The following is a 21,568-nucleotide window of genomic DNA, read 5'->3' as shown; positions in this document are numbered from 1 at the left end:
TCGAGGGTGTTGGCATACTTCGATCAAAATCCATTACTTTGTAATCTGCTCCAATTTGCTGTAGTTTGGATTTTAAACATAAATAGATCGTTGATTGATTAACGAGGAGTGTTCAAAATAAAGACTAGGACGAATTGAAAAAAAATCTAACAAGAGGACCTTTAAAACACGTCAACTCCAATTGAATCGAAATTTGGTTCACTGAAAGAGCATGTGAACCAGATTTCAGAACCAAATTTTGAGCAAAAGAAGTTGATTTTTTGACGGATTTTTGAAAATGGAAGAAACAGCCTATTGGTAGCTATAGGCTATGAATTAATTTTCTACAAAAAAATAGTACATTAGAGATCTGAAGTCGATTTTTTGAATCGATTGCCACGATTTCCTAGCCGGTCTGGAGTATCCAACAAAAGTTAACTTTTCTCCAGCGATTTCAAATCGTTCTACAGGACGTTATAATCAACTTCGTAGCTGAAAATTTAATCCTATTATAAATTCGACATTTTTAATTAATCAGGACAGGCGAATCGTAACTGTGAAATGGATGGTTAAAAATTATATTTCCCCAAGTTGAAAATCAAAAAAAAATCCAAAATCGTGTATTTTTGCGACAAATTACTCAAAAATTCTGCTACTCGCCAACAGTCAACCTTCTGAATCGATTTCCATCATTTTAGAGCCGATCTAGAGTCTTGAAATCATAACACTGTGAGGTGATGGGTTGAAAAGTATTTTTTTTACAAGCTGAAAATCAGAAATTTTCGAAAAATTCCATAATTATCCATTTCGGGTCATTCCATGTGAACTCAACCAACGTTTTTGAGTCATGTCTTTCGATTTCGCTCAATTTTTTTTACAATATATACCCATCTAGTAAGTAAGAACCTCGCAATTAGTTTGGTCACGAACAAAACACTTTTTTGAACTTTTACCCCCTTTGGGGAGGTGCTGGGGGCCGTGAATGGGGTTCTATCAAAAATCTGACGTCATATTCGTGTTCAGCGTCACCAAAAACATACAATTCGATATATCACATGCCCCAGATTTTTTTTTGAAAGTTTTGCCCAAAATTGGGGGTGGGGGTGCTCCCCTTCCATCAAGAGATCTCATCTCGAAACTTAAATACTTCGAAAAAGCATCAAAAGGTGCATCTATGGAAATTTTTTCAGAATTTTAAATGAGGGCTCCTACTTACACCGCCATTTTGAAATTTGAACTTTCAATTTGAAAGTTCAACTTTCAACTTTTGAAAATTTCAAAATGCTTAAAAAGTTCTAAATGTAATGCCCTTTCGAACTGTGAAATCAGTTTTGATCAAAGTATCATAGTTTTGGAGGAATGGGCTGCTGAAGTTAAGTACCTCGAGACTATGTGAAAATAATGGAAGCCCACCACCCACCCGCCCCCTGAGGGGGCTGGGACCAAACTAATTGCGGTGTTCTTACTTACTGGATGAGTATATATTGTAAAAAAAAAATTTGAGCGAAATCGAAAGACATGACTTTCAAAATCGCCTTTTTTTGGTTGAGTTGACATGGAATGACCCTTTCTGTAACAAATTACCCAAAATTCTTTTAAACACTACCACCAAAAGTCGACCCTCTGAATCGATAGCCATCATTTTACAGCCGATCTAGAGAATCTTGAAATTGATTGTACACCGCTCTTTGGAGCGATTTGAAATTTCTGGAGAAAAGTCAACTCGTGCAGGAGGCCACAAATCGACTTGAAAATGGTGGCAATCTATTTGCGAAATCGATTTTCTTTTCACTCGCCCTAATCAATTCGGGATGTCAAACTTATGACAGAATTGAATTTTGTGCTCCTGAAGTTGATTACAGCATCTTCTGGAACGATTTGAAATTACTGGAGAAAAGTCAACTCTCGCTGTAGGCTCCACATCAGCTCAAAAATGGTGGGGAACGATCTTTTTGTAGAAAATTAATAATATACGTAACCAATAGGCTGTTTCCGCCATTTTCGAAAATTTGCCAAAAATCGAAAAATCAACTTTGCTGGTTCAAAATTTGGGGGAGGTTACTTAATATTAGTTTCAGAACTTACGTATGTATTTTGATCACTTTTACTGATCAAGTGCGTGCTTTAAAAAAACACACACACACACAAATCACTGAAAATGGCCAATTTTGAAATTACAAACGTTCACCAAAAGTAGAAAAATACATTTGGGCAGCTAAATTTCGGTTAAGGGGGTTTTAGACCATGATCTTTCCAAAAATGGCAGTCTCGTTCAAATCGAAGGCGAACACCTCGAGAGGTTCTTTTGTTAGCTTTCTAGAAAAATAATCACATCAACTGATAGAAAATTTTAAGCCCTATGCCCCTATGCAATTAGTTTCCATCTATTTTCTGTGACACGCTCCTTCATATTTCAGCTCAAGCGAAGTTGACGGGTTGGAAGGGTTTCCTTTAGCTAGAGTGTTTTGCAAACTGGATAAAATTCAACTTGAGTGTCAAAAGTTCTGCTAGTCTTTTCCCATGGTTTTTTCTCCTTTCAATTTCGATTTTTATAAAATACCTTTTTCATTAGGTCTACCATTTGACATCTCAAATTTAAGACATTTTCATCACGATACCGCATAACGTCCAGAGACAACCACAACCACATCCGTTTTTAAAACCGTTAGGATATAGATTATCGATCTCAAATATGTACATACGACAAACGAATGAAACAGACAGTGAAACAAAACCCATACCCGTAAAGAAACAAAACGAATTCCGTTTCAAAACCAGAATTTTATCGCGTATTATAAATTTTATAAGAGTGAATGTGAAAACTCAAACGACTGTAATAACACGACACAGAGATATATTTTACACTTTTTTTCCTTCTTCAAAATGATCTTACTTTTAAAAACCAGCATAATATACGAATTAGTCGTACGAGTACTTCCAGCAGAGGAGAATACATAGGCTAGATTTAATAATCCAGGTGCAGTTATACCCAGTCGACAAGTCTAACCTAGTTTCGGCGTATCCGGTTATTACCTTGAGATAGCCTTCCAGATATGGAGGAAGGTATAGTACTATAGGAGGTATATGAAAAGAGGAAATTCGACGAGCATTATTTGTTATACATTTTAACGCTCTTTTATGCCTGTACTCGTTCATAATAGCAGACGAATACGTACATAGGATGAGGTAGCGGTGCTGTTGGCGGAAAACTGTATTGTAATGATGAGTATTTATACGCGATGGATGCATAAACACACGTAAATTCCGCGAGTGTTTGGAGAGCTGCTAGCTCAATTATTTATGTAACAATTTCAGTATACATACATGGAGAACGATGACTCTATCGATTTACACGGGTGCTCGAACGATTTGCAAATCTATATAGGTGCCAGGTGAGGTACCTGTAATTATTTCGATCTGTCATTCGGTAGGTATAAGCTCGTAGATAGGTGCACGCACGGACACTCGCACGAGGTTATGTAATAAGTGTTGACAATAAACGTTTATGGCAATTGTACGGTACATGGGACTTGGGAGGACGAAGTGAGACGCGAACTCACAGAGAAAATGGAGTTTTCCTTTAAAACCGCATTCGATTCGCATAAACCGTGAATATGCATCAAGGTTACTCGCTATAGGGTTGGTTGAGTTTTAAAACCCGTTATAAAAAAACGTTTAATTACGAATATTTTCGCGGTTTTGTACCGGAAAAACGTTGTTTAAATGGGAAATAGTGGCCGCATCGTGTATATAATTCGAAAAATGTGGTAAGGTTGTTGTGCATCAAGGGTATGCAAGTCGTAGTCGCGTGCCAGTCCAGTCAGGGCTACCGGACCGCGAAGCTTCGGTTGTTTGGGACTTTTAGCAGAGCCAGATCGGACCAACCTAACTCTATAGAAAGTCCACCGAGTAATGGAAAAGTGATAGAAAACCTGAAATATTAATAGAACCTGATGGTTCTAGTGATCAGCCTATAAGCATAATGGCGAGCAACAACTATGAAATGTGATGGAAAATCCCTATACGTATACCTGCAGTCGAGTTTATTAAACCTCAAAAAGGCTTGATGGTTTTCAATAATTTCCGGTGAGTGACACGTGCCTACAGAAATGAGCGCCGAATAACACTGCTTTCAAGTTTTCCAGATTGTTTATCTTGGTGGTTGTGAAAACCCAGTGGTGTTATTCTGCACAGTATTAAATGACAACTTCGTAGAAAGCGAAAGACAAACCACATTTTCAATTTTTATGGTCGATATCGAGCCTGTGTGCTGAAAGCAACTAGATGTAAAGAATAATTATTTCAAATTATTTGGTGTTTACATTCGAAATACATATTATCAGAAAAAACTATTTCTAGATTCATGATTCTCCTCAATTAATCCCTGAATAAAAGGAGGAGACCACAGGGGGAGGAAGCTTCACTACTTCTCACTGTTCAGTGTTCAGGCTGTCTACAAATTTTCAGAACCCAAATCCATGATTTTTGCTTGACTTTTGCTAAAATAAAGCATATTTGACCTCCTCTCAGGCTCCCACATGTAAAAAAATAAAAATTGTAAGTAATTTTCTTGTTTTCTGAATTTAAAAAAAAAATGTAGAGATTTTTAATAAAATTCAATCATCAAATTCTTAAAACAAAATGAAGAAATTTCAAATACAAACATCAATTTTTTGTGAAAAAAATGACCCTTTATTCGTCATCACTTTCTAGTGAAAATTTGATAATTTCAGGTGAATAAAATGTGGCCATTTTAATAGAAAATCAAGAGAATTTTCCATTTCAATGAAGTTTTTTGTGTAAAGGGGCCAATTATTGGTGAACAAAATGAAAAGAATTGAATTTTTTGTTTTTTTGCGGAATGCGGGGCGAGGGCAAAGGGGGAAGAATGTGAACATTACTTGTTTAAAAAATGGGAAATTTCAATTTTAAAGAGAAAACATGATATTTCTAGGAAAAAATGGCAGTTTTTAGTGAAAATAATGACCATTAACAAACATTTAATAAAAAAAAAAATGAAAAGTTTCCATTTCAGTGAGAAGCCATGATATTTTAATGTAAAATGTTCTAATTCTCAACACATTTGCCAAGTTATTTTCATCATTAGGTATCATTTTTCAGAACTTCTTTTACCGCTGAAAGTCGATCTCCCAAATAGATTGCTGCCAGTTTCAAGCCGATCTGGGGCTTCCCAGCATGAGTTTACTTTTCTCCAAAAATTCAGATCGGCTGTTAAATGGTGGCAACTGGCAATCGATTCAGGGGGTCGACTTTTGGTGTTAGGAAGAATTTTTGAGCACATAATTTTGTTACAAAAATAGACGATTTTAGAATTTCTTCAAAATTTCTGATTTTCAGCCTGTAAAAAAATGTGATATGTCACGAGAAACCAGCTCAGTGTCCAAAAAATCGATATCTGGTGGATATTAGTAGTACTTAGGGTGCTGAATCCGACTGTGGGGGTTGAAACGTTCGCGAACGATTCTCTTGACCCTAAATCTGAGGTCAAAAAATAGAGCAACTACAGTAAAAGTTGAAAAAAATTCTTTTTTTTGATTTTCTTGTAAGGTATGTTCTGGGGAGTCGAAATGCAAATTTTTGCAACAATCGGCCCACATTTGGAGGATTTGGGCCATATTTTGAAATTTGAGTAAGGCTTGACCTGGAAAAATTAACTCTTTTCACCTTGAACAAATTTGTTAAGAAACGTGATAAATTTAATAATAATAACTTATTCTTCATTAATAAATCATACTCGGGTAGTTTTTGCAACATTTTTGGCGAAAAATTCAAAAAAATCGAAATAATTGATTTTGGGAAATTTTGATTATTGGACTTGGCAACCTTGAATGTGATGATTCTGAAAAAAAATATCGGGTTATGTTGGCACTCATGGGAGCCAAAAGTGGTGCAAGTTTCACCGACTTACAAATTTCAGATCGCCTGATACATAGACTCAAAACTTCAAATGCCCCTCTTGTAAAATTTACGTTTTGGACACTAGGTTGGTTTTCTCGTGACAGATCACAAATACACTTTTCAAACCATCACTCCCGATTCACCTGCCCGAATCGATTCTGAATGTCGAATTCATGGCAGGATGGTGGAGAAAAGTCAACTCATACTGGATGCTCCAGATCAGCTTGAAAATGGTGGTGAACATCGATTTGAGAGGTCGGATTTCAGTATTTAAATGCAGGCGCATCTACGGGGAAGATTTAGGGTATCTAACAGAGCAGGTCTTTCAGCAGGATATTTTTCAAACTTTTTTGGAATATTATAAGATGAGGAATAGGGGAAAGGGGCTCAAAATTTTACTTTCAAATTTTTTGATTTTAGCAATATCTTCAAACATTTTTTTTAAATTTCAAAGGGATGTAGAATTTTGTAAATATGTCAAAAAATTACTTTATCATTCAAATTTTTCGTTTTATTTTTACTTTTGAAATTTTCACTTGTGATTTTATAAACTTGGATGAAGGAACATTTTTTTTCATTGAAAAAATTTGTAAAAAAAAATGTAAAAAATTCGATAAGAAATTTTTTAAATCAGGTACATGATAATGATGAAAACAAAAAAAAACACAGGGAAGTGCTTTAACGTCGAGACTGAGTGCTCTAAACAGCTCTATTGATGCTCTATCCTTCAACATAATTTTCGCAGGTTTTGACTTCGCAGGAAGATCTACCAAATCACCAGCCCTACTTGAAGATTTTTTTGCAAAGGGAGGGGAGGTGGAGGGGGAGTGCTCTAACGTCGGAACGATGCGCTTTAACTTACTCTAACGATGCTCTATCCTCTTAAGGAAGTCTCCTCTTCCATCCTGAAAAAGGTATGGCTAACGAAATCTGAATATCATGCATTAAATGGGCATAATTCATGATTTTTTTTCCAATCAAAATCAGAGGATGACCTAAGCTCGAAAATGGACAAACATCAAATTTTTAAAATATGTAGAACTACATTTATCTCTGGAGTCATTTCAAGTTGATGAAAATATTTTGTTCAATAGTCTACGAACTCAAGTCCTAAAAATTATTTTCAAATTTTACATTTACGCATCATTTATTTGGTCAACAAAACTGTCCCAGAAGGATGTTTGGTTTGAAACACAAACACAAAGTCGAACAAACAAACAAGCATTAGCATGTGAATATTAATTTAGTCAATATGTGAAGTAGATTAGTAAGTAGAGTAGACAATAAACACGACTATGTATTAGTCCAACATTGACATACCTGCTTTCCCCTTACACTTCCTCCTTCTCCTCCACAACACCATTAGAGTTGTATTCAAGAACTCGGACATTCTCAAGATGAAATATGCATCAACTCTCACGTCGTCGCCTTTCGTACAAAAACCCCTCAAGTTATCCGCATAAAAAAAATAAAAACCTCTATAATTTCCATCCGTTCAAATCGTTCTTTTTATAAACATGTACTTTATCCGATAAATCAAAACCCCTCGATGATGCTACGTCAATACATATGAATCTCGACCTGACCAATACCTTCGATATGCAGCATGCACTCCCATCCATCGCAATTGCTCCCTTTCCAATAGGGCGTAGTCATACATCTTCGATACCACATGGCCAAGGTGGTAATGGTTAATTTTAGTCCACAATTTACCGTTGTGCGGCCTCGGATTACACAAGACTTTTCCAAAACCTCAGTGCAATTTTTTTTTACTCTCTTCGGACCATCGACTTTGACGAACATTTGTACGAGATAAACGGTTAAATAAAACGGCGTTCGCGAAGGAACATACATACAAATAGAGGTACGAGTACGAGTACATTTCCATTACACCGCTAAAATGAAATTATTCCAATTGAAATGATAATTTCGAGTTCGGCGCTATACGTACGATTGGTGTATGTGGCACATTGACCGTCGTCGATGCGATCACGAAATCGTGTCGAAAATCGACGTTCGGCGATATAAAAACCGTTCTCGGCGACTGGTTAAAACAATTCCAATTCCAAAGATAATAGAATATCCGATCAGGCTCGTGTCGCACAGTAGCACGCGGTAATACGTTTTAGCCATTAGCTCATTACTCGTATTTAATTTCGATTCGCATTCGATCGGGGCAAAGGGTGACATATACGCAAACCTATGTCCTATGTTATGTCCCAGCTAAGCCTAAATAAAGCAGTGCAATAGCACGGTAATTAAGTAATTTCTACAACTGTTTGGTAATTCGGTTCGTCGAGCGAGTTTCGAAAATCCTAAACCTACACCAGTACACCAGGTATCTGAGAGGAATGGAAAAATAAGACGAAAAAGAAGAAAATTCTCAACAATTGCTAATTGCGTCGGGTTCGTCGACTCTTTTTTACTTCGTTGGTCATTTTTCCAAGTAAAATAGACGACAACTCGGATCGACATGACCTATGTTCGAATATGTGCTGGGAATGGCCAGTTACAGGAGGCTGATTCGAAGACGACGAGATTGACAGTACACAAAACGATAACGCTTAAAATCATTCTTACAATACTGCCGCATGCATTTGCAGCATCCGATGCTACATAGGTACCAATGAGGGTCTTCTTCTATTCGTACAAATTACTGTGGTACAATTGGTTCCACAATTGAAGCAATCTGTGGAAGAATTTTAGCCGACATATCGAGCGAGATTTCTTGGCAAATGCCAACCGTAACTAATACGCTTTAAATTAGCAGATGTCGTCGGTCGTCGTCGTCATCGTTGTCGGCCACAGAGAAGCAGAAGAAAATAAAAAACACGGTATCGTATAAATATATGGATATTAATCTTTACCGCAATCGTCTCGGCCATCGCATTTAAATATACAACTTTGTTTTGCACCAGTTCTCTTCAACTCATAGTGAGTAAAATTATCCATTTTCAAGGTTTTCACAGCACCGAATACTATAGGTACGTAGGTAGTCGATAGGTCTAGGTACACAGAGACAAGTACAATCACTTTGGCTATACAATAATCATACATAATATTCTCGAATCGAAACAAGTTCCATCCGAATAATTACCTACGACTATATTTATATAACGATGGAAGGCAAAAAACTATGAAATTACAATCGATTCGCACATCTCGAACGGTTATTTTCGATCGATAATCATCGGTTTTATCGGCTCATTGTGTGCAAGGTTATCGTCTGCTTTGCCTGGGTATTATACTTCAATTTGGTCAAGTTTAACGCCCTCATCAGTGATCACAGTGTTTTCATTATCCTATACTTATCAATCCAAATACGTTGCCGAAAATTCAAAAAAAAAAATAAGAACTCGGTCATTGCGAACCAATAAGCATCAAAGTATAGCCCTCTTTTTTCAACCAATTCGCCTCATCGATCCATCGATCGTGTGTATGGATTTTTTTTGCAAATTCTTTCCGCTGATAGATGTGGGTACCTACCTTTATCTACTGCTACTTGGATAGAAAGTGGAAATTTTTGCCCAGATACGTGCACCGTTATATGCATATACACGCGATCCTTTATCTATCTTACGTATCAGGTGTACCTGTACACTGTACAGTGTACATAGACCTCCTCTCTATAAGGTATTTATAGTGTATAAATCTGTAATTATTATTATACCAAAGACTCATTACCATCGCATCGATGGTCAATTCTATACCCTTGAACTCGACTCTAAAGGGTCATTCGTGTCATCAATCAGCGCATAACCGTATCTATAGCGGCTTTTCATCTTCCCGAAGACATTTATCCGGCGGCAATGGATAACATGTTGGACGTGATTGTCGAGGAGCATTACAATGACCATCGTCGTCATCGAGTTGCCGTGTAATCGCGAGGTAATTTTCCGTATAAAAAGCCAACCCGCGGGAAGGAATCGAGCAGAGGGAAGAGAAATCAAAAATTTTAGTTTTCCGAGTCATTTAAGCGAAAGAGAAACCAAACTAATAGAGAAATTTCGCGATCGTTAAAATAATTACGTAAGGCGTACGAGTGGAATTATGCATACGAAAAACTACCTATCTACCAAATCGTAATTTACGCAAAAGGTGAATGTATGTAAACAGAATTTTATTCAAATTAAAAATTTTTAATGATCCGTTGTGTGAAGTTGATCACCTGTAGCTGAAAAGGTCACAGACCAAGTCTGAGAGTAGTTATTGAATTCGATGCTGAAGAAGGTGCTGCTATATTTTGAAAATTTGAAAAGCAAGATAGGTGTTTTGAAGTTGTGCAATAAGTTTACTTACAAAGCTACATTTTGGACTCAGAATACGTATAGTTTTTTTTTAGGGTGAGGGAGGAGGTATGGCACGACAGATATTTTGAAGGGGTATGATTTATGGACACGACAGAAAATAGATACGCGTTTTTACGACGAAAATTTTTTTAAACGACAGTCAATAAATTTGAACGAAGATATAAGGTATTGCCCGATAGAATAATTTAATGCACGTTTATATGTATAATGCAATTAACGACAAATTGTGCATGCCAAAGAAATGAAATAATGGACGACATAAAAAATACGAATTACACGTACAAAAATTGATGAATAGCACGTCAAAAAAACAATAAAAATAGTTCATCTACACAAGGTGTAATAATCTAGTAAGTAAAAAAAAAAAAAAAGTTCATCTACACTCTACAGCACAAGTGATGCTTTTTTTGCTTTTTTGGGCAACAGGAGGAGACGGGAGTAATTTGGAGGATTAAAGATTCTACCAGAGAATTTTTACACTTTTGGGTGGTTTCAACAAAAAGTAAGATTTTTTGACAGTTATTTTGGCAAAAAAAAAAACAAGATTTTTTGATAGCTCCGATGAAAAGTGAAATATTTTTGGTAGTTCAGACCAAAAAAGCAAAACTTGTTCACAATTTTAGCAAAAAAAATGAAAACAGTAAAACTTCCTATCAATTTGGACTATTTTTTTTTTGAAATTTCATAAAAAAAAACATGAAATGAAAATTTTTTGAAAAATAGGAAAATGTATAACAGTTTTTTTTTTAAAAACGTGATTTTTGGCAATTTTGTGAAAAGCAAAGCTAATTTGGAATTCTGGAAAAAATGAAGATTTTTTGAAAATTATTGAAAATTTTGACCAAAGAAACAAAACTTTTTCACAATTTTAGCAACTAAAAAAAACTGCAGGAGTTTTTTCAAAAAATGGACTTCCCATTCGTAAAATTTATTTTTCCGGGCAATAATTTTTTTTGAAATCACTTTTGCCAATATTTATATTCCCCATTTTGAAGTAGTTGGATGTCATTTTCATTAGTCATTTGAAACCACCACCGAATACATTTTTTTGATAGCGTTTCGACGGATTCCCCAACTAATGGAAATGAAACAATATGCATAAAAATACGCCATTTTACTCCTAAGAATTCCCAAGATTTTGTTCAAAGTATTCATTAAGTCATCACTCATCAAGACTATAAATAATAATTAATATTATTTAATTTTTTTTTTTGCAGAGCTCACAAATTTCCATTGGAATGTAGACAAACGCAGTTCAAAGGTCCATTCACAGCTTTAATTTTCACACACGCCAACAGTAAGTATTATTTGCCAAAAAAATCACAACGAACATGGTCATCTATTCTACAATCTATCAGATGAAACATTAAAATTAAAGAAGCAGAAGCCAGTTGAAAGAACTTAATTTTTGATGAGTTGTTCTTGAAATCAATGTATCACCTACATTGGATGCTTTTTTAGAACCACTCAAATTGGAAATTGACGAAATGACGATATTTTTACAAAATTTGTCTATATGTAGGTATCCTCCTCATCTCTTCCCATTTCTGAAAAAACTATTTCAACACAATGCATCTTCGTACTGTCGTCGTGTCGTCCATATCAAAATTCAAACGGTCATTATTTCACCTGTAAAATTTTTAAAAATATATGTTTTTTAGCACACATTCACTTCGGTTCTTCCAGAGAAATCCCAATGTGTCTCAAGCACAGGTCTTTACTTGGGTCTGAAATACCCACTGATGGAAACAGTGTCTGCTTCAAACACTAGTCCTGAATTGGGTCTGACTGTTTTAACAGGTTGTCCACTCATTTCTGGAAACGATTTTCCCTGACTTTTCCAGGTTTTCCAGACCATTTTTAAAAATTTTCTATGCTTACCCCATACTCGAATTAAATAAGTTTTTTTTTTGGGGGGGGGGGTGTAATTTTGTTTCATAAGCTTCTCTTCGAACTGGATACTTCTTCGGATATAAAAAACAATCTGCATCAAGTTTGGCCAATTGATACAATATTCATATGACCTATGAAAATTTTTCTTTTCTTTTTTGGAGTTTTGGAGGACTCAAAAAGTGAAATTCGTTTATTTTAAAAGGATAAACAAATTGGTCCAAGCGAAGCGAGGGCGAGAACTTTTGAAAATTTTAATTTCGAGGTGCCTAAAAACGAGTTTTTTTTTCAAATGCAAGGAGTTTATTTTTTGGTTTTTAAATTTTAATACTGGAATGTTGTTTTTTTGAAAGAAGTTACTTTTGAAAAAGAAAAGCGAACTGGCTCGAGCGAAGCGAGGGTGAAAGCTTCTGAAAATTTGCATTTCGAGAGGCATAAGACCGAGGTTTTTTAATGTGAGGACGAGTAGTTTTTTTTGGCTTTTAAGATTTTAGAATTTAAATGATATATTATTTTTTGAAGGATGTTGATTTTGAAAAAGAAAACAGACCTAAGCGAGGGCGAAAGCTTTTGTAAATTTGTTATTTCGAGATGCATAAAAACAATATTGGTTTTTCTCGTGAGGAGTTCCTTTTTTGGCTTCAAAACTTGATTTTTATAATCTAGAAATTTTCATCATGCCTCTGAAAAAGAAAAGAAAAGAATCGCGAGGGCGAAAGTTTTTGAAAATTTGTGCTTCGAGAAGTAAAAAAAAAAATGTTTTCCTTTCATCACAGGTCCTTATCCAAAATTTGATTGATCATTTTTTCAAAATTCCAGGGATTTTGCGTGAAAATTACGAAATTCCCTGACTTTTCCAGACCGACCAAATTCCCTGACTTTTCCAGGTTTTCCAGGCTTGTGGACACTCTGTTCAAACACTGGTCCTAACTTGGGTCTGAACACGCCCACTGATAGAAACGGTGTCTGTCTCAAACACAGGTCTTTACTGGGGTCTGAAAGCACCCACTGATGGAAACAGAGTCTGTTTTCAAACACAGGTCTTCACTTGGGTCTGAACACACTCACTGATTAAAACATTGTTTCAGTGCAATTTTAGACTTTTTTTTCTCCAAAAAAATTCAGGAATGAATTACTCAAAGCTGTTGAAAATTTGATCATTGAAAATTCATCGTTCAGATGAAATTCAGTCGAACAAATAGTGAATGTTTTTTAAAATCTGATTTCAAATTTTACAATAAAAAATAATGGAATTGCATCTTTTTGGCAAACAAAAAAATTATTTCATACACAAAATCGACTTCTTAAATTTAAATTTCATCATGTTCTGTAAATCTGAAACAAAGGGTTAGAGGGGTGGGGGGTTTAATTTTTTCAAACGTCATAACTCGCGAATACCCGCAATCAATTAATTCACAATTTGCTGCCGGATATTCGTGAGTAGGATCGGAGGAGGGAGGCTACAGGGGGCTTTGATTTTGAAAAATCTGATTTTATGATTCCCAAAAACCAAAAAAAAAAAAAATTACTAAAAAATTGAATGGAGAACTCCGATTATGATTTTGGTACCAATATCTTGAGATGAACAGTGCGGAAGAGGGGAGGAGAGCCAGGAGAGGGGTTGGCTCGTTTGAAAATTTTGAAAATTAGTTACTTCAGTAATTTCTGGAGATTTTGGCATAGCACTGAAAATTTCGATTCAAGCACCCCCCCCCCCCCCCCGCAACAAAAGACTCTGAAAAGCAGCTTTGAAGGATCAATTTTGATTTCAAGTACGTAGCTCATTTTGAGAGAGTTTATGGCACACCAAAAAAATTTTAATCGCAGAAAATACATCAAAATTTGTAATTTTCCTGAATAAGAATAAATGGAAATTAATATTCTGTATTCACTAGGGACATTTACAATCCAAGGTGAATTGGTAAGCTGAGAAAGGTGAGTTCCACCTCTACATAGGGTTGAAACAATTTAGAAGCATTCGAAATGCCCACTCCAAGAAGTCTCTCTTCTAATCAAATTTTCATCGAAAATGAAGAATTTGAATGATCTTTGAAAGATATAGGTAATATGAAAAATTCAGCTGAATGGGAAAATGAAAGATTCCCACGACAAAGCTGTGGGAAAAACTTGTGTGACGAGGTAGCGATTTCTGAAAATTTTAAGATTTCAAATTCTATACTGTAAGAGCTAAACTCAAAACTACTGGCAGCTAAAATTTTAATGGCGTGGTACTTGGGCCAAAGCTGAGACCACTTTCCATCCAAATCTCCGAGGAACACTTCATGATTCGAGGATCCTTGATTGGTCATACTCAAATCTCGACAGTCAGCACCCACTCATGAAGCTCAATTTTCCTACACCCACTCTTCAGTATTCCTTGTGAGAACTTTTCACAAAGATAAGAAGTATAGGTATGTAAATACAGGTACCAAAGAAACACTCGACGCCTCAAAGGAAGTAATTCTGAAACCACGAGTTCAATTTTCTGCATAATTCCAACTCTTTTCACATAATATAAATCGCGATTCTGATCAGTACTTCCCAACATTTTCCCCGCTCCAGCATCTGCATCTTTCATCCTTCACCATGCAATCACCTTTATCGTCAATGAACACATCAATTTCTACAAAACCATACAACAATATCTGTCTACCTTCCGAAAAACGATTTAATTTACTTTTGACGTATTTAAATTTAAATCATATTTGGCACAATACTACACAAATACAAATCCTTCATCATCGCGTAATATACTCGTCAGCAGCAAACCCATCGTACGTCGAGGGAATTCGACACACGGTAGTGTAAGTGTATATATTCGATTAAACCCGTCCGCTATATTTCATAACACCTGTTAACTCTTGCGGTATGCACATGTATGCATACCACTTATGTTGTACATACCGTTATTCAATGTCAATAAAAACGCTCTAGTGTAAAATTTCACGATACCATTGGCCATTTGGAAAAAAAAAATGACAAAAATATCCATCCTGCGAGATTCGAACGCGACGACGACGTGGTAATTATGCATTAATAACATATTTCGAACCAGTCGAAGAGAAACGAAATAGAAAGTGATCTCCTTATAATATGCCGAGTGCTGGACATCGCATTGGGTGCTGCTAAAATCCACACACACACACCCGTCAAAGCATGTAAATCAACTCGTTCGAATGTCAAATCACGAACATGACATTTCCACCGCAAATACAATAATCATCTTCTCGAGTATTCGAGTAGCTAAGGCAAAGCACATCGCGTGTTAAAAAGTTCGCTTCTTTACACCGCGGTGTCGACTCGTTGAAAAGCCATAAAAACTACGCAATTGCCCATAAAATACGTAACGATTACAATATCGTACGTGTCCGTAATGAGCACCTCGAAAAAAAAAATTATTCGCAGCCTTTAATCGCGAGAAATGTACACAAATTAAAAAATAATTTTCGAAACATCTTATATAAAAAAAAAATTCATATACTTTTAAATGGTTCTGCTCTTATTAACGGTGAACTTTAATTAGCGATCGAGTTTCAATCCTGCGATGCCTTTAACCGGTTTAGAGTAAATCTTTTTGATAATTTTACATTGGTACTCGTAGTCGTATAGGTAGGTACATAGGACTGTTAATGCTTCTAGCTGAATATCTACGACTAGTTATCAAAATCAAGGTTTCTAAATCGTTTACAAGCTCGATAAAAAACGATAAAAATACACGCACTTGTGCATCCGTAGAAAGTCCCCCCGATAATTTATACCTCCAGAGGTCCGCCATCATCAGTCGAGTGTAGAAAAAGCTACTCTAGGTGATCTTTTTGCGAATTTTCATACGCAAATAAACTTTCACGTATATGACGTTTAATTAAAAACCATCGCAACCCGTTAATATTTGCAGTGAAAGTAAATCAATACGGAGTTATTTCCGCGTATGTACGAAAAAAAAACTGTATCAATTACTCATCGTATCGATACATCGATCAAGAGGTGTATACCGGTGTTACATGTAATTAGAGGACTTATTGTTTCGACAATTTTCACACCCAGCCACCGATCTCGTGTTAATTAAAACCGCCGTGACTAATGTCAACACGTAGTGGCATCATTTATCGCATATGGCGAATCTCTTTTCACATTTCGGAATTCTCTGTATGGCGCTAAGACGCGACCGCGACGTTACCTAACCGAGTGTTTTTTTCCGTTCGATTCGTACAGCTACCAGCTAGCGTTGGAGAAAAAAAATTCGGAAACATCTTCGTCGCACAGCGCCGCATTGTTGAATAGTATACCGTGAAAAATCATCTAATGTGGGAAATCATTAATTTTGTAGGATTCTCTCGTACGCCGACCATTGTTCTCTATACGTAGCGGCACTTGCAGTCTGCAAGCTGTTCGTAGATGAGGTGTACTAACGGCTCCTTTTTCGAGATATCTTCTTAAATGACTGTTCATTAGTTCCTTTGTTGATATTTCAATTAAAACGATGAGATGGTAAAAACGCTACACACGTACATGGTGTGAAATATTCGAAATTTTACAGCATTGTTGAAAAGTAACGGTTCAAATTGCTTACCTTGGTAATGGGGGATCTGGATATTTATACGAGCAGAGCTGGTCCTGGTCGCCGGTGGTACTTCGATGATGATCTATTTTTCATATATTACGCGAAAATTAAACCAGTAACGGGTAAATTGATTCAATAACCGACACCGAACGTACTTTTCATCGCGTTGAAATTAAATTATTAATTCATGAACGAATCGCCGAAAATATCACTTCTCATCGTGCAGAATCTGTAGTAACGTTACATGAGAAAGATATTAGAAAATAGCCAAATAATCGCTGAATAATTAGGTAATTAAATTACTCGAAATACTTACGGTCTTACGGTAAACTTCATAACTTTATAGAAGAAAAAACTAATACGAAATAATGAGAAATTTGTTCGAAATAGTCAAATACCGGAAATCCGATCGCTTATCACTTTCCGAAATCTGAAATCAAAATGTCGGTCCAATGCAGACTGCAGAACAATCGAACGTAGACATACGAAGTAAACGCCGTTGATTTCGAACCAGTTGATTGGTCTACACCTTGATGTCTCAGAATTAATACAATACAATCACGATTTTACGACATATTCATGATAATTAATGAAGTTTTGAATGAAAAATACGAAGTGAACGAGAGAAACACGAGATAACACGAAATTCCAGAAGCAACTTGAAAAACTTTTGGGAGAAGAGTGGAGAAGTGCTTGAAAAGAAAACAAACACAAGCCCAAGGTAGCCCAAGGTCGTCAAACGATTAAGGAATCAACAAAGATTCCACCAATCACAATCGAGGAAACTTCTTATTATCATACATTTTTTGTAAATTTTATTTTTCATTGATTGAAACTTCATCACAGGGTTGTACATGTTTAAAACAAAAATGTTTTAAACATGTTTAAAACAAGTTTAAAACAAGTGAAAAAAAACAGAGCGATGTTTTAAACGAAAAAGCCGTTTAAAACTGTGTTTTTTTTTGTTTTAAACGTGTTTTTTTTCAACTCCAATTTCCTAAAAATAACACGTTTTTTTTTAGTTTTTTGTTGAAAAAAGGTGAAATTGAACCAACTGTATTTTTAGAGACAAATTTTGTGTTTTGATTCCAATTTTTCAATATTTCTTGAGCTTTATAGCGTTTTTATGACGTCACATCTCAAAAATTGATGTCTGGTGAACCCAAAACAAATGAATTTGTGTTTAAAACACATTTTAAACGTGTTTAAAACGCGTTTTAAACAAATAGTTTTAAACACGAGAAAAAAACTGTTTTAAAACAAAAAAAACGTTTTAAACAAAAAAAAACGTTTTTTTTGTTTTTTTCAAAAAAAACACGTTTTTGTACAACCCTGCTTCATCAACTTGACATGTTTTCACTTTTCAAGCAATATTTTAATTTTTAACCTTGTTTTTATAAAATTTTGGCTGCATTTTGTCAGATTTTACCAAAATTCTATCCAGTTTTGACGATTTTAATACTTTTTGAGCGTTTCAAATCATTTTTTAACACGTTTTCAACACCGTTTCATGCATTTTTGAAAATTTTTAGTTATTTTCATCTTTTTTTGGTGATTTACATCTGTTTTTTAAAGTTTTTACTTTTTAGTTGTGTTTAGATTTAGAAGTTTCAACAATAATTTGTTCAGTTCTTGCTCAATTGTAATCTGTCACGAGAAAACCATCTTAGTGTCCAAAAAATCGATATCTTTTTCAGTTTTTCATGGTGGGTATTAGTAGTAAGTAGTACTTAGGGTGCTGAATCCGACTGTAAGGGTCGAAACGTTCGCGAACGATTCTCTTGACCCTAAATCTGAGGTCAAAAAAATAGAACAACTACAGTAGGTAAACATTGAAAGTTTTTTTTTTCGATTTTCTTGAAAGGTATGTTCTGGGGAGCCGAAATGCAAATTTTTGCAACAATCGGTCCACATTTGGAGGATTTGTGCCATATTTTGAAATATGAGTAAGGCTTGAGCTGGAAAAATCAACTTTTTTCACCTTGAAGAAATTTGTTAAGAAACGTGATAAATTTAATAATAATATCCAACTTATTCTTCATTAATAATTCATACTCGGGTAGTTTTTGCAACATTTTTGGCAAAAAATTCAAAAAAATCGAAAAAAATTGATTTTGGGAAATTTTGATTATTGGACTTGGCAACCTTGAATGTGATGATTCTGAAAAAAAATATCGGGTTATGTATGGGTTATGTTGGCACTCATGGGGGCCACAAGTGGTGCAAGTTTCATGGACTTACAAATTTTAGATCGCCTGATACATAGACTCAAAAGTCAAAACTTCAAATGCCCTTCCTGTAAAATTTACGTTTTGGACACTAGGTTGGTTTTCTCGTGACAGATCACAATTTTGATTTTTGTTAAATTTCATTGAAATTTGATTGCTTTTTGGCAATGTCAAGCATGAAATTCGGTCATTTAAAAAGTAACTTCGTCACTATTTCACTTGCAAAGTCACTTTTGTCACTATTTCGTCGAAAATGGCCAAAAAAAGTGACTTTGGTCACTTTTTCTTTTTTTAAAAAGATTTGTTGAGTGAAAAAAAAGAAGTGCAAAATTTTAGGAAATGATCAATATTTTTCATGAAAATTCTTCAGAATCATCATTTAAAAAAAATTAAAAATCAACTGTTCAACATTAAAAATGTGAGACGATGTGAATGGATAGAGCTGATATTTTCCAAACTGTACAAAAGAAGATCGAAAGATCACGCAAAAATTCATCACGTGTCAGAATTTCAAGTGCTAAAGTGCCTTTTTCGATTTTTGGTGACTTTTTGAAAATCAAATTTAGGCCAAAAATGAGGGAAAAAATCAAAATTCTACCAAATTGACCAAGAACGCCAAAATTTGGGATAGGTATAGGTACTCTATTTTTGACACACCATGAATCGATTGGAAACTGTTTGAACCAGTTTTGTGCAGCTCATGGAGCCTCCAGCAGATTTTTGAAACTCGAAAATTCTCAAAATTTTGTCAAATGAAGATGGAAAGCCGAAATTCATTCTGCGAACTAATTTCAATACGCTACGAAGTCGATTTCTGTTGGATTTCAAGTCATTTTGGAGCCTCCAGCGACTTTTTTTAAATTCATGGAGCCTCCATCAGATTTTTGAAACTTGAAACTCCCACAACATTTTATCAAAAATAGGTAGCAAGCTGAAATTTACTTCGCAAACTAATTTCAACACGATATAAAGTCGACTGCATGGTGGTTTTGAAGCTTCCAGCTACTTTTTGGAAATTTCAATTTTCCAAAAAAAAACCTCATACTACCTTTCAAAAAGTCGCTGGAGGCAGCAGTCGACTTCGTAGCGTATTGAAATTAGTTTGCAGAATAAATTTTGGTTTTCCATCTCCATTTGATGAAATTTTGGTAAATTTCAAGTTTCAAACATCTACGTAGAGGCTCCCGTAATTTTTAAAAAGTCGCTGGAGGCTCCAAAATGACTTGAACCCACCTGAAGTAGTCTTAAGAGGGTGTTAAAATTTGAGTGTAAAGTAAATTTCAGCTTTCCATCTACATTTTGATGAAATTTTGTGAAAATTTAAAGTTTCAAAAATCTGCTGGAGGCTTCAGGAATTTTTAAAAAGTCGCTGGAGGCTCCAAAACGACTTGAAATATTGAAATTGGTTTTCAGAATAAATTTCGACTTTTCAACTCCATTATTGATAAAATTTTATGGGAATTTCAAGTTTCAAAAATCTGCTGGAGGCTCCAGAACTACTCAAAACGGGTTGAAATAGTTTCCAATCGATTTGGCAGGTCAAAAATAGGGTATATCTCAAATTTCAGCTTTCTAGGTCAATTTGGTAAAATTTTGATTTTTCCCCTCATTTTTGGCCTAAATTTGATTTTCAAAAATTCACCATAAATCGAAAAAGGCACTTTAGTATGTACTTGAAATTTTGACAGGTGTAATTTTTGCCTAATCTTTTGATCTACCTTTGTACGGTTTGAAAAATTTCGTGCAAGTCCTATGTTGGAACGCAAAATCTGCGATTTTGGCAGACCTGTCAACTAAAATGGCCGACATTTTGTAAGTAGGGTCACTTTTTTTTTAGGACAAGGGCTAGAAATGTTTCTTAGGACTCCCCTTTTAAGAAAAAAGTTGTCCCGAAGGATCAACCGGGGAGGGGGAGGGGTGCATTAGATCCTTATGCGGGTTCCCCGACTAACATATTAATTGTATGTACATATTTTGCTCTCATTTATCAACATTTTGGTCACTTTTTCTCAAATTTTTGGTCACTTTTTTGCTATTTTTCAGTCACCTAAGTCACTAAAAAAAATTAAATAGTGGATTTCATGCCTGCAATGTTTAACGACCATATTTCGGACGAAATTCAATAACATTTTTGAAAAAAAAACTTTCATGAAGTCCGTTGTTTTTTTTAAATCTTTCCAATAGAGGTTTCGGTTTTAGTTCAGATGAGTTCAGTTTTCATCCAAAATCAGCAATCAATTTCCTATTTTTTTCGATTTTTGGATCAAATTCAAGTTCCTTGTTTGTTCGCCAAGCCGAAGAAAAAAAAAATGGAATTTTTATGTTGGGGGGGGGGGGGGTACCAACGATAATAAATTTTGAGAACAAACGACCGATTAGTTTTAAACTTTTAAATCTCATTTCCGATTTATTTCTTTCAATTTTTAAGTAAATCAGCTTCAGACCTGTTTTTTCTACAGAAAAATTGAAACAGCATAATATCATGAAACCTTCACTTTCATTCGGAAAGAGTGTTCCTTTTGCTTTCGAAGTGTACATTTGATTAAATTCACACACCAGTGGTAAAGTAGAGAAAATAAAAAAATGAATAAGAAGTCGATTTTTCAAACGCTGAGAAAAATACAAGGCTTTCCCGAAACTCGAAAGAGAAAAAATAATCGCAATAAAATCATTAATAGCCT

At 35.1% G+C, this 21,568-nt stretch overlaps 1 protein-coding gene across 1 annotated transcript in view; it reads left to right on the top strand.

Annotated features, from left to right (window-relative positions):
- Positions 1-21,568, top strand: part of LOC135835193 (uncharacterized) — a 75,539-nt gene that overhangs the window by 50,346 nt on the left and 3,625 nt on the right. Inside the window, exon 2 of the mRNA XM_065349355.1 lies at positions 11,426-11,505. The gene's annotated coding sequence lies outside the window, so the exon portion shown is untranslated. The remainder of the gene's footprint in view (positions 1-11,425; positions 11,506-21,568) is intronic.

Source organism: Planococcus citri, chromosome 2 (genome assembly GCF_950023065.1).
Source record: "Planococcus citri chromosome 2, ihPlaCitr1.1, whole genome shotgun sequence".
Taxonomy (NCBI): domain Eukaryota; kingdom Metazoa; phylum Arthropoda; class Insecta; order Hemiptera; family Pseudococcidae; genus Planococcus; species Planococcus citri.
The sequence above is the reverse complement of the archived record's forward strand: the minus strand, read 5'-3'. Positions and strand labels throughout refer to the sequence as shown.